The sequence below is a fragment of the Hevea brasiliensis genome, chromosome 3 (genome assembly GCF_030052815.1).
Source record: "Hevea brasiliensis isolate MT/VB/25A 57/8 chromosome 3, ASM3005281v1, whole genome shotgun sequence".
NCBI lineage: Eukaryota > Viridiplantae > Streptophyta > Magnoliopsida > Malpighiales > Euphorbiaceae > Hevea > Hevea brasiliensis.
Window position 1 is genome coordinate 90,419,314 of NC_079495.1, and position 10,303 is coordinate 90,429,616.

The 10,303-nt window shown below is 31.8% G+C and overlaps 1 long non-coding RNA gene across 4 annotated transcripts; it reads right to left on the minus strand.

The window, feature by feature from the left end:
* Positions 1-1,035: 1,035 nt before the first annotated feature.
* Positions 1,036-5,695, minus strand: LOC131178683 (uncharacterized). 4 transcript variants are annotated; one of them, XR_009147628.1, is made up of 4 exons: positions 5,110-5,695; positions 4,319-4,365; positions 1,567-3,700; positions 1,036-1,462 (listed from the first exon to the last, which is right to left on the minus strand). It is a non-coding gene; the product is annotated as an uncharacterized LOC131178683 (long non-coding RNA). The 4 variants fall into 4 exon arrangements; XR_009147626.1 differs by having other exon boundaries at positions 1,036-2,552; XR_009147625.1 differs by having other exon boundaries at positions 1,036-3,700.
* Positions 5,696-10,303: the final 4,608 nt, after the last annotated feature.

Here is a 10,303-nt window from a genome sequence, read left to right on the forward strand (position 1 = left end):
CTCCCCAATTGATTATATATCATGTTTACAGGTCGGGTGAGTCAAAAACTCTCCATTGAAAGGTCCATTTTATGGCCGGACTTTGTCCGGTTAAATTTTTGAAATTGGGCCCAAATGGGCCTTAGAGTTGGTTTGAGAAATAGTTAGGCTTACTAAGGGCCTCAGGGGCTTTAGGCTGGCCCAAGTCCTAGTGCCGGTCTGGCCCATAGGTTGGGTCATGACAGGATCGATTGTTGAAGAAGAACTCAGACCATGGTGATGTCAGTGAACCGATAGGGCATGGTAGAGCTTAGGCATCTCATTCTCCTCTAGCCCAGGGATCGGTGATCTTCAAACAAACAAAATCATTACCTCTCTTGAGTTTCTAGCCAACTAGTAAACACTTGTATTCAAGCCTTTAAGGCAACAATATCACATATCACTCTTAATCCCTCACCAATAAACCTATAAGAAAAAAGGAATATATCATTGTACATACACTATAAGAAAAAAGGAAATTTGAAACAGAAAAATCGGTTCCAAATCATTGGAAATCGATTTCTAATTACAATTAGAAACCGATTTAAAACTGAAATAATCAGTTTAAAATCCACTAGATTCTAAATCAATTAAAAACGAAATATGGCATCCGTTTCAAATTTTGAAACCATTTTGAAATAAAAATTTTCATTTCAAAATTAGAAACCAAATCAATTTCGTTTTGAAATCCATTTCAAATTAGAAACCGAAAAATATCGATTTCTATTACCTAAAATAGATTTTCGTTTCCAATCAATTTCTAACTTATAAAATAAGCCTAACAAAAATAAAACACTTTCAAAAATAGAAACAAAATTCCATTTCAAGTCTATTTCTAAATGTAAAAAAAAAAAATTATTTTGAAACCAAATTCTTTTCCGTTTCAGAGTTTCTAATCCATTTCAAATTACTATAAAAATTTTTAATTTTTTTAATTTAATATATCATTTCTTGTTTTGAAGTATAAATATATTATTAAATTTAGATGCTCAATATCACAATATTTACGATATCAGATTGTTAAATATCAATCAATATTATATATAGATACCAAAGTGAAAAATTATAACAATAATGTACTACATGAAAAAACAAAATATCATAAAAACAACAAAACAAGCTGATCATCGTTAATAATGTCACAACCATCAATATCTCTAGCATCATCCTATTGAGTAGCATTCTGAGCTCCAGCCCTACATCATCTATGCTATCATGCACACATTGCCAGAATCTCTCCTCCATTAAAGCCAAACTATCCTTTAGAGTCGCGACAGCCTGGTGTAATTGTCGAATCTCTTTTTCCATTGCACACTGTCCATACTTGCACATTATTATATTAACAATCAAAGAAATTTATTTTTTGTTAGATCTAAGTTTAAGATTAGTTAAATCAAACAAGAATACTACCGGATCTACTTTAAATCTGATGAAGTCTCCCCGCCTCAAAAATCAAAAGCACAATAAAGATTGATCAGAATAGTTATATTAGCTAATATGAGGAAAGAGTAAAGGCATCTCTATCATTCTATAATAAAAAAAAATTACCTTTGTGACCAGTGATGTACTCCTAGAATTTCCCCTGAATAAATAATTAAAATAATAAACAATAATGCCATAATAATTAATAATTATAATATTAATATAAGATTCACAATAATGTAGGAGCAAAGTTTGAGTTAAGTTTGGCATTGGCATGCTAACGCTGGGTCAGCATGCTTATAAGATTGACAATAAGACAACATTATTTGCTGTAATGGCTTATGCAAAATTTGTGGAATCTATGGTAGCAGCATGTTTATTTTTCCATTATTATTTGTTTAACACTCTGATTGGTAACCCACTCTGCTTAAACTATAATTTATTTCCATTTTCTCTTCTTCATGACAGGTCAGCTTATTCACTACTTCAAAATCTGTCATTTCTATGTAAATCTTTTTAATTTTCTAAAAAAATGATTTAATATATGAAATTTTCACGTTGTGGATTCTAAAAGTAATTATTCATTTGATAACTAAAGTCATTTTTTTGATACATCATTATTGGCTATTAATTTCTGCAATTCAAATTCATCATTTTCATCTCAATAAAATAATTTAATTGGTTATTATCCTAAAATGAACTTAATGATTTTAAAGACTTCACTTCATGTAGTTTTGAAATAATTTTTTTTCATTATATATACATAGCAAAAGCATCATATAATTATTAATGATATAACAGTAGGAATATGCTTGATTAACATATATAATTAATTAACATGATAACATGCACCACAGTATGATTGTCAAGTGTGTTAACTAAATAATGGTGGGTTTAATTTAAACACTGAAAGGCTAAAATTTTTTCTTCTTGTTTTCATGGAGAGAAAATGACAAAATAATAAAGGAAGGAAGGAAAGCTCATTCTCACTACATAAAGCTTAAGAGGGACATAACTAGTAGTCTGAATAAAAAACTAGCAGCAATTTAATTACCTCTGATGCTATAATAGATTACTGACAGAGGAAATAATTGTGCAGAAGCGATCATTCACTGCTTCGGACAAATCAGGGAAAAGAACAATCAACCACATTTTTGCATTTTATTCCAAAATTGAAGAATTGATGCCTATGTTGCTTTGATATAAAATGCAGTCAGCAATAAACCAGAAAAGAGCAAGGACTAAAGGTCAAAAGTTCAACTAAAGTAGATCATTTACCAAATCTAAAAATGGAAAAAAAATTACCATTAATAAATTGAGCTTTTTTTTTTTTTTTTGTTTAAATTGCCCTTGCCAACATTAATAAATGTTAATTCAAGTTTACTATTGTTCCCATAAGTTAGCAATCTCTGATGATCTCATTCTAGAATTCATCTAACTATTTGGGTCCAGCTTGACAAATAAATAGGTTAAATAGTTACATTTCCATTGCCATGTACCAGGGATGGAAAATTTCATTTAACATATTATGACTATGCCGAAAGATAAATTATTTTGATTTTGACAAACTAATTCTTTTGGTTTTCCCTCAGGTTAGGAGATGTATTTTGCAAGAATTTGTCAAGAACTAAAGTTTCATTATAAGCATATAAATACTAGTAGGTTCTCTCCTAGATTTTGGCATCATTTTACTTGAGTCTGTAATGTAATTGTCATCAATACAAAGCCAAAAGCATGTAAAGATAAGCCTAGAATGTCAAAGAGGCACTAGTCATACTCTAAAGTACAGTTCATTATAACTGGAATTGTCGCCAAACACCAAAATGGGTAGAAACCAAGTTGGCAAGGAGCATTGCTGGAAATCAGAAAATGTGGTTGAAAGCTTTAGTCCCCTAATACTTGTTGCATCTATTGGATAGCATGAAAAGGACATGCTACACTAATTTCTTCTTTTAGTTAAACTATACTGCATAATGCAAATGTTCCTGTTATATTATGACTCTTGCTGACTGTATATAGAGTGAAAGCAGAGAAAAGAAAAGAAATTTGGTCCAAACCTTTTTTCTTGGTAGTTGGGGCGGGGAGTAATGTCATTCCCTTTTTACTCTTATGACTTTCAAGTTTTCAGCTTTAATTAAGTTTTTCCCTTCAGGCAGCAAATGGCAAAGGAATCCCTCCTCTCCAAAGGCTAAGCTACTGCTGTTAAGACACGTGTTGTGCTGTGCTTGTTGAAGTGCCGTGCTTATCTTTATCCACCAAGCTTAAATTATAAAGAAAATAAGAAAAGCCCTCATTGGTATTATTTTATTCTCTATTGTGTGACCTAACTAACATGCCAAAAACATGACCTTAATGAAATTTGTAATTTCATATGCCAAACCAAAAGAATTAGTTCATCAAAATCAAAAGAATTCATCTTTGAGCATGGTCATTTCCATTGCCATGTACCAAGGATTAATTAGTTGAAAATTTTCTCTTTTCTCTGCTTTTCTTACAAGCAAAAGCAGGGATGGGATATAACTAGAGATAGGCAGTAGGGCGAAAAACAACACTAGTAAGAGGATATAACCAAGTTTTCTCCTAGTCTGGCCGTAAGTAATATGAAAATTAATCATACAATAAACAAAATTGATATAACCAAGAGATGGCAGCCATAATATATATATATATATATATATATATATATATATATATATATATGGATTTTATAGAATTCTTATAGAGCCTTGATGTTGCCATTAGAAATTATATTGCACTCAAGCCATAATAAAGCAAGCAATTAAAAAGAAAATTGGACTTGAATATGAAAAATAATGCTAAACTCGATGTTAAAAGATACGAGATTTTTCAATAGAGTTTGTAATTTCATATAACTCACATAGAATGTTGGGATGGCATGGCAAGGCTTGTAAAAGCTATAGAAGTCTGCACGTAGTCAAATTTACTAATGTTTATCAGCAATGAGCCCAGTTAATAAATCTCACTGTCAACAATTCACAATCCATATGGTAAAGACTGAGTTATTGATTTTTCTTCTAAAGAGATCCAAGTTTCTTACTAGTCCAATTGAAAAATATATAAAATGCCTGATATATGAGTAGATTTTCATTGGAAAATTTTCAAGTTCTTTCATAATCTCATGATGTAATTCACAGCGTCTAGGCTTAAAGTTACAGTTAAGACCCCATACATTATACTATAAAATCGATGAATGCCAAGCGAAACTGCTACTCAGAATGGCCAAGAACCTAATATTCTAATACAATTGCTAGTTCTTGAAAATCCATATCACCAGCATTAACTTCAAATTTACTTGTAACCCAAATTACCAAATCTAAGAAACAGCTTATTTCTAATGAAGACACGACTAAGTAAAAGATACAAAAAAATAAAATAAAATAAAATTCAAAAGCCACTAAGGTTCTAAATCCTAATCCCAAAACAAAAAATTCCAAGAAATCATACTCTAATAGAAAGAAATAAAAAATTCTCAGCTGTTAGTCACAACCACACCAATAGCATTCATTGCTCACAGGAAGAATGAAAAAATAAATAAATAAAAGCTTGATCACAGAAATTTCGTTAATTGGAGAAAAAGCCTCCAGGAGATGATACCCACATCACCATTTAGACCCATAAACCAAAAGAGAACATAGAAAAAGCTTATACCGTGCAAGCGACAAATAACAAGAAAAAAAGCTTGGTCACTCAAACTAAGCTTAGTAGATGGCGGAATATACGAGGGAACAATGGGATTTCCAATTTACACACCCAAATTCCTCTCCAATTCATCTTCACCGAGACTTTCATTTGAAGTCCCAGCCAATTCTGCCTTGGAAAGAGGCGACATTTCGTTGCTGGAAATGGATTATTTAGTGGGATTTGAAAACGCAAATAGGAAGGAAACGGGAAGGTTTGGAACAGCGGTGGATTACAGAGAGTAAGTGGTTAGAGAATGGATTTAAGGGTTTAGGAAATGAAGTGAAGATGAAGAGATAGATTGGCGACTGTCTGGAGCGTAGGTTGTGGGCTTCTCTATGTATAAGTATGATAGGGAAGCTGTGTGTTCTGGTTTGTAGGTGTGTAGATGAGAGCTGAGATTTGGATGGATGGGTAGGAAATGAAGCTCCTTGCCGGTTGATTGAAGATGTACGAAATGGCCGGAGTGAATTTTTGAGAGCGGAGGGCGTGAGAGTGCTGCGATGGGTAACTTGTGAGCAGATGGACAGGGAGTTTTAATTTTGCATAAAAAAATTGGTGCAAAGAAAATTGTGAATTTTATTTAATTTTATTAAAAATTATTTTTTTAGAAAAATTATTTTCATTAATTTTAATAATAAAATATAATAAATTTTAAATTAAATGTTGAGTTAGATATATAAAGAATTATTAAATTAAAAATATTTATAAATATAAAAATAAATAATTAATAAATTAAAACATGACAATGTAATAAAAAAACATTAATAATATTTTAACACATGGCAATATGGGAAGGACGCAACTTGGTAAGTTGTGGCGAGGTGAGCCGAGCCTTGACTGAATGAGGGAGAAATTAACACTAGTATGACTTGGGCACGTCACAAAGGGAGGAGGCAAAACCAGTGTCACTTAAGCATACGAGGAAGTTGCCAGGTCGAAGAATTGGCGAAATGGGTATGCGTCAGTCTGTGGCTATGTGGCATTGCTATGTGGTAGTCAGTGATCATGGGATGTTAAAGTGAGGAAGTTGGTATATGCAGATGAGTCTTTGAAGGTGATGACTATAAAACCGAGTGTTAAGGAGAGAGCAAATTGAGAATAACCTAAGTGGAGTGAGAATGAATGGGCATGGATAGTATAAAATCAAGCTACTAATTTTTGTGAAAATTTTGGTGCAAAATTAGAGTGCCAAAATTAAGATTTCACCTGCTTTCTTTTTTTTAAAAAAGAAAATTTTGATTTTTTTTATTCTTCTAATTCAAAACTATGTAGTTTTCATTGAAACTAAGTAATTTTGTAGTTATAATATAGATTTTATTCAATTAATAATTATAATTATAATTTTTCTTTTATTTTGATTAACTATATTCAAATTAAATATATAGTCATTTTTCTATTATTAATTAATTTATATTATTAAAATATATAGAAATTACAAACTGAGAAATCGATTTCTAATTTGACCTTAAAATTCAATAAGTAGAAACCTTAAGTTTTGAAACCGAAATCAATCGGTTTTTAAATATAAGGAATTAGAAATTGACTGAAATCGATTTCTTGACCTTGAAATTCAATAAGTAAAATACCTCAACTTTTAAAATCAAAAGCAATCGGTTGCTAAATGTAAGGAATTAGAAACTAACCAAATTCGATTTCTAATTTGACCTTTAAATTCAATAAGTAAAATATTTTAATTTTTAAAACTGATATAAATCTGTTTCTAAATTAAGGTATTAGAAACAAATAAAAATTAGTCTCTAATTTGGCCATTAAATACAGTAAGTGGAATACCTTAACTTTTGAAACTGAAAGTAATCGGTTTCTAATAAGGAATTAAAAACCGATTATGATTGGTTTCTATTGACCTTTAAATTTAATAGGTAGAATACCTTAACTTTTGAAAAAGAAAACAATCAGTTTCTAAATATAAAAAATTAGAAACCAATCTGAATGGATTTCTAATTTGACATTCAAATTCAATAAGTAGACTACCTTAACTTTTGAAACCAAATGTCACGACCCAACCTATAGACCGGACCGGCACTAGGACATGGGCCGGTATAAAGCCTCCGAAGCCTATAGTAAGCCTTACTGTTCTCAAATCCATAACCAAAGCCCAAAAACTTAGGCTCAACATGTAAATAAAATTAAATAAAATAAAATTAAATAATTTTATTCGGGTCAACCAAATCCGATAACCATAAAAAACTGAAAATCAGGAGAACCCCTCTCAACCCCGATACTATCACTTATAAATTGTTTAAATAACATACAAATCTTCATTTATTAATCTCAAGATTTTAAATTAACACAATTTCTAACAAGGTCCATACTACTACTAACACATGCGGAGTTCTAAATTTCAAATTTAGAAAAATAATAAAATAATTAAATAACCGATGTTAAACCTGCAAGGAAGAAAGTGGGTTGCTCTATGAAAGAACTCCTCCTGTAGCCTGGAAAAATAGGTGAATAGGAGTGAGCGTTAGACTCAGAGAGTAAAATATTAATTTTAATCACAATTTCTATAGCTATCTAAAACTAATGCATCCTAAGGAATGTAATGCAACATCATCATAAATTTCATACAAATCACATCATAACAGTAAAAAGGCAATTTGGAGCACTCATACACCTAATACTGTTCAAACAGTACATATATGGGAGCTGATCCCCTGTACAGCTATCTTAATCCAACCTCTGCCAGCGAGTGTCTCTCAAGCCGGACTTTCGTTTAATAAACCAAATGCAAGAGCCAACGAGTGTCTCTCAAGCCGTGCCTATCTCGACTTATCCATAAAGGACCGGGTCCCAGTGAGTCTCTCAAGCCGTGTCTACCCGTCCTATCCATATTCAATACCACACACCACACGCACGCCAACGCATGCACACTGCTCTAAATTACCATAAATAACAAACATGGCACTTCATCAATTAAGAATGTCTTATAAAACGTGCCTAGTGTTTAACTACATAGATATATATTTATAAGTGATGCATAGGCATGCTTGAACATATAATAATATTGAAATTATAATTAAAATTAATATTTTACTCACAATACACCAGAGACGATGGTAAAGGTTGGGTGAAGGAAGATGATTGACCCTGATCACCTACGTAATTTTATTATGAATTTATTAGTGCCAATTCAAATAAAAATAAATTTAAAGAGACAATCCTAATTTATGCCTAAAATTCGGCAGAATTTCTCCTATACTTAGGATCCACCCAACCTGCAAAAAGATTCAAATAATACTTTTAAATTCTCAATTTTCACAATCATATCTCATTAATATTATATGGCCCCTCTTGGGCCCTCCAAATCAGACAATAGTCATAAACTTAAAAAATTATATTTTAGTCCCTATAACTGATATTTTGTAAAAATCCACTCAAACAAGCTCTAAAAATTCTAAAATTTTACTCCACGATCCTTAATAAAGTTGTAAAGCTATCGCAAAAGGAATTATAATTTTCTAATTGTAACACCCCTATTTGCATAGCCTGGTATATGTTACTGTTCCGGTGACCGGTATCGATCCGGACAATTAAGAGGATTAGAACTGTGTTTAAGACACCTAGAAAAGCTCTGATTGAAAATAAATAGTGATTACCAGATAGAAAAGTAAAAATAAGAAAAACAGAACATAAAAGGTTAAATGAGCCGAGAGTCACAGCAATGGGTGACCTTCTCGGGAAATGACTATGAGGTCAATCGTAACTCAAATTTCAAACCGTAAAATGTGACGCCGTGGTCCTTAGGACTATTACGAACACAGTGGAAAAGAGAAAATCACGAAAAAGAATTGTTAAGCCAGTCAAATAATTAGGTAAGGGATCTGGAAGAAATATTGAATTATTTTCAAACCGGATCGAACCAGCGAGGGACAATTTGGTCAATCTACCCCTAGAGCTGACTCCTGACCTAACTGTCAAATAAAATTAGAGAAAAAAAAATTTCAGGATCAAGAATTAAATTAAAGAACTAAAGAAAAATAAATGCAAAAGAAAAAAAAAAGAAGAAGTTTATTTACATCATGCTTACCTCATTGGATGACATCATCATGATGTCAAAATCCATTTTTAATTTTCCTACAAATATTGACCAAGTCAACTAAGACTAAAAGACTTAAAAATACCAAAAAAAGAAAAGAAAAAAAACTAATTTTAGTCTTCATCTTCTTCTTTGCCGCCCCACCTCTCTCACTTATCACCATTGAAGAAAAACCATGGAAACTTGAATCCAAGCTTGATTCCCACCACTAAAACCTAATTTGACCCCAAACTAGTCCTCAAAAATTTGTTAGTTCAACTTGAAAAAGAGATTTAGCAAGAAAGAAAGAAGAAAAGAGGAGAAAAATTGAAGATTGAAAATCAAAGTTTGAGGTTAGTGAGCAAACTTCCATTTCTTAGTTTAATTTCTATGTTTTTGGTTCAAGTAACTTAAATTTTAACTTAAAATTAAAAGAAAATAATTGTTGGAGGACTAGAGGAAAATTTGGCCAGCTAGGGTTTGTGATGATAATATATGAATTTGATTGAATAAATAGTATAGGTAAGTTTGAATGAGTTAAAGAAGCATGTGTATATGTGTTTAACTAGTTAAATGCAACAAATAGGTGAATTAGGGTTTGGACCTTGGGTTTGGAAGACAAAAATGTGAGGATGTGTTAAATGGTGTGTTGGACTTAGTTTGAGCTGAGAAATGGTCATTTGTGACCAATTGGAGTATGTTAGAAGTGTTGGAACCAAATGCAAATTTCGGATTGCTTAGGGTCATGCTATAGGCAGCAGAACCAAGGTCCATTTTAGGGACCAAAACTGAAAATTTACAGGTCCAATTGCTATGAGGCCAATTGGAAATGAAAATAGACACAAAATGGAACATTGTTCATTTCGGAATCATGCCCAGAAAGTGACCATAGCATAGTGAACAAATTGGCCAAACCTGGAATTAGGCAATCTGACCTGTACAAAAATGACTAAATGAATAGTGTTTGTTCATTTGGCCATAACTTGGGTTAGGCAGGTCTAAATGACCTGAAATTTTACCAGTGGAAAGTTGAGATATAGACCTAAAACTTTTATGAGGAACACAAACCCAAATTATGCCCTTAACCAAGTCATTTGGCCACCCAAAAAAAAACTGCCAGAACCA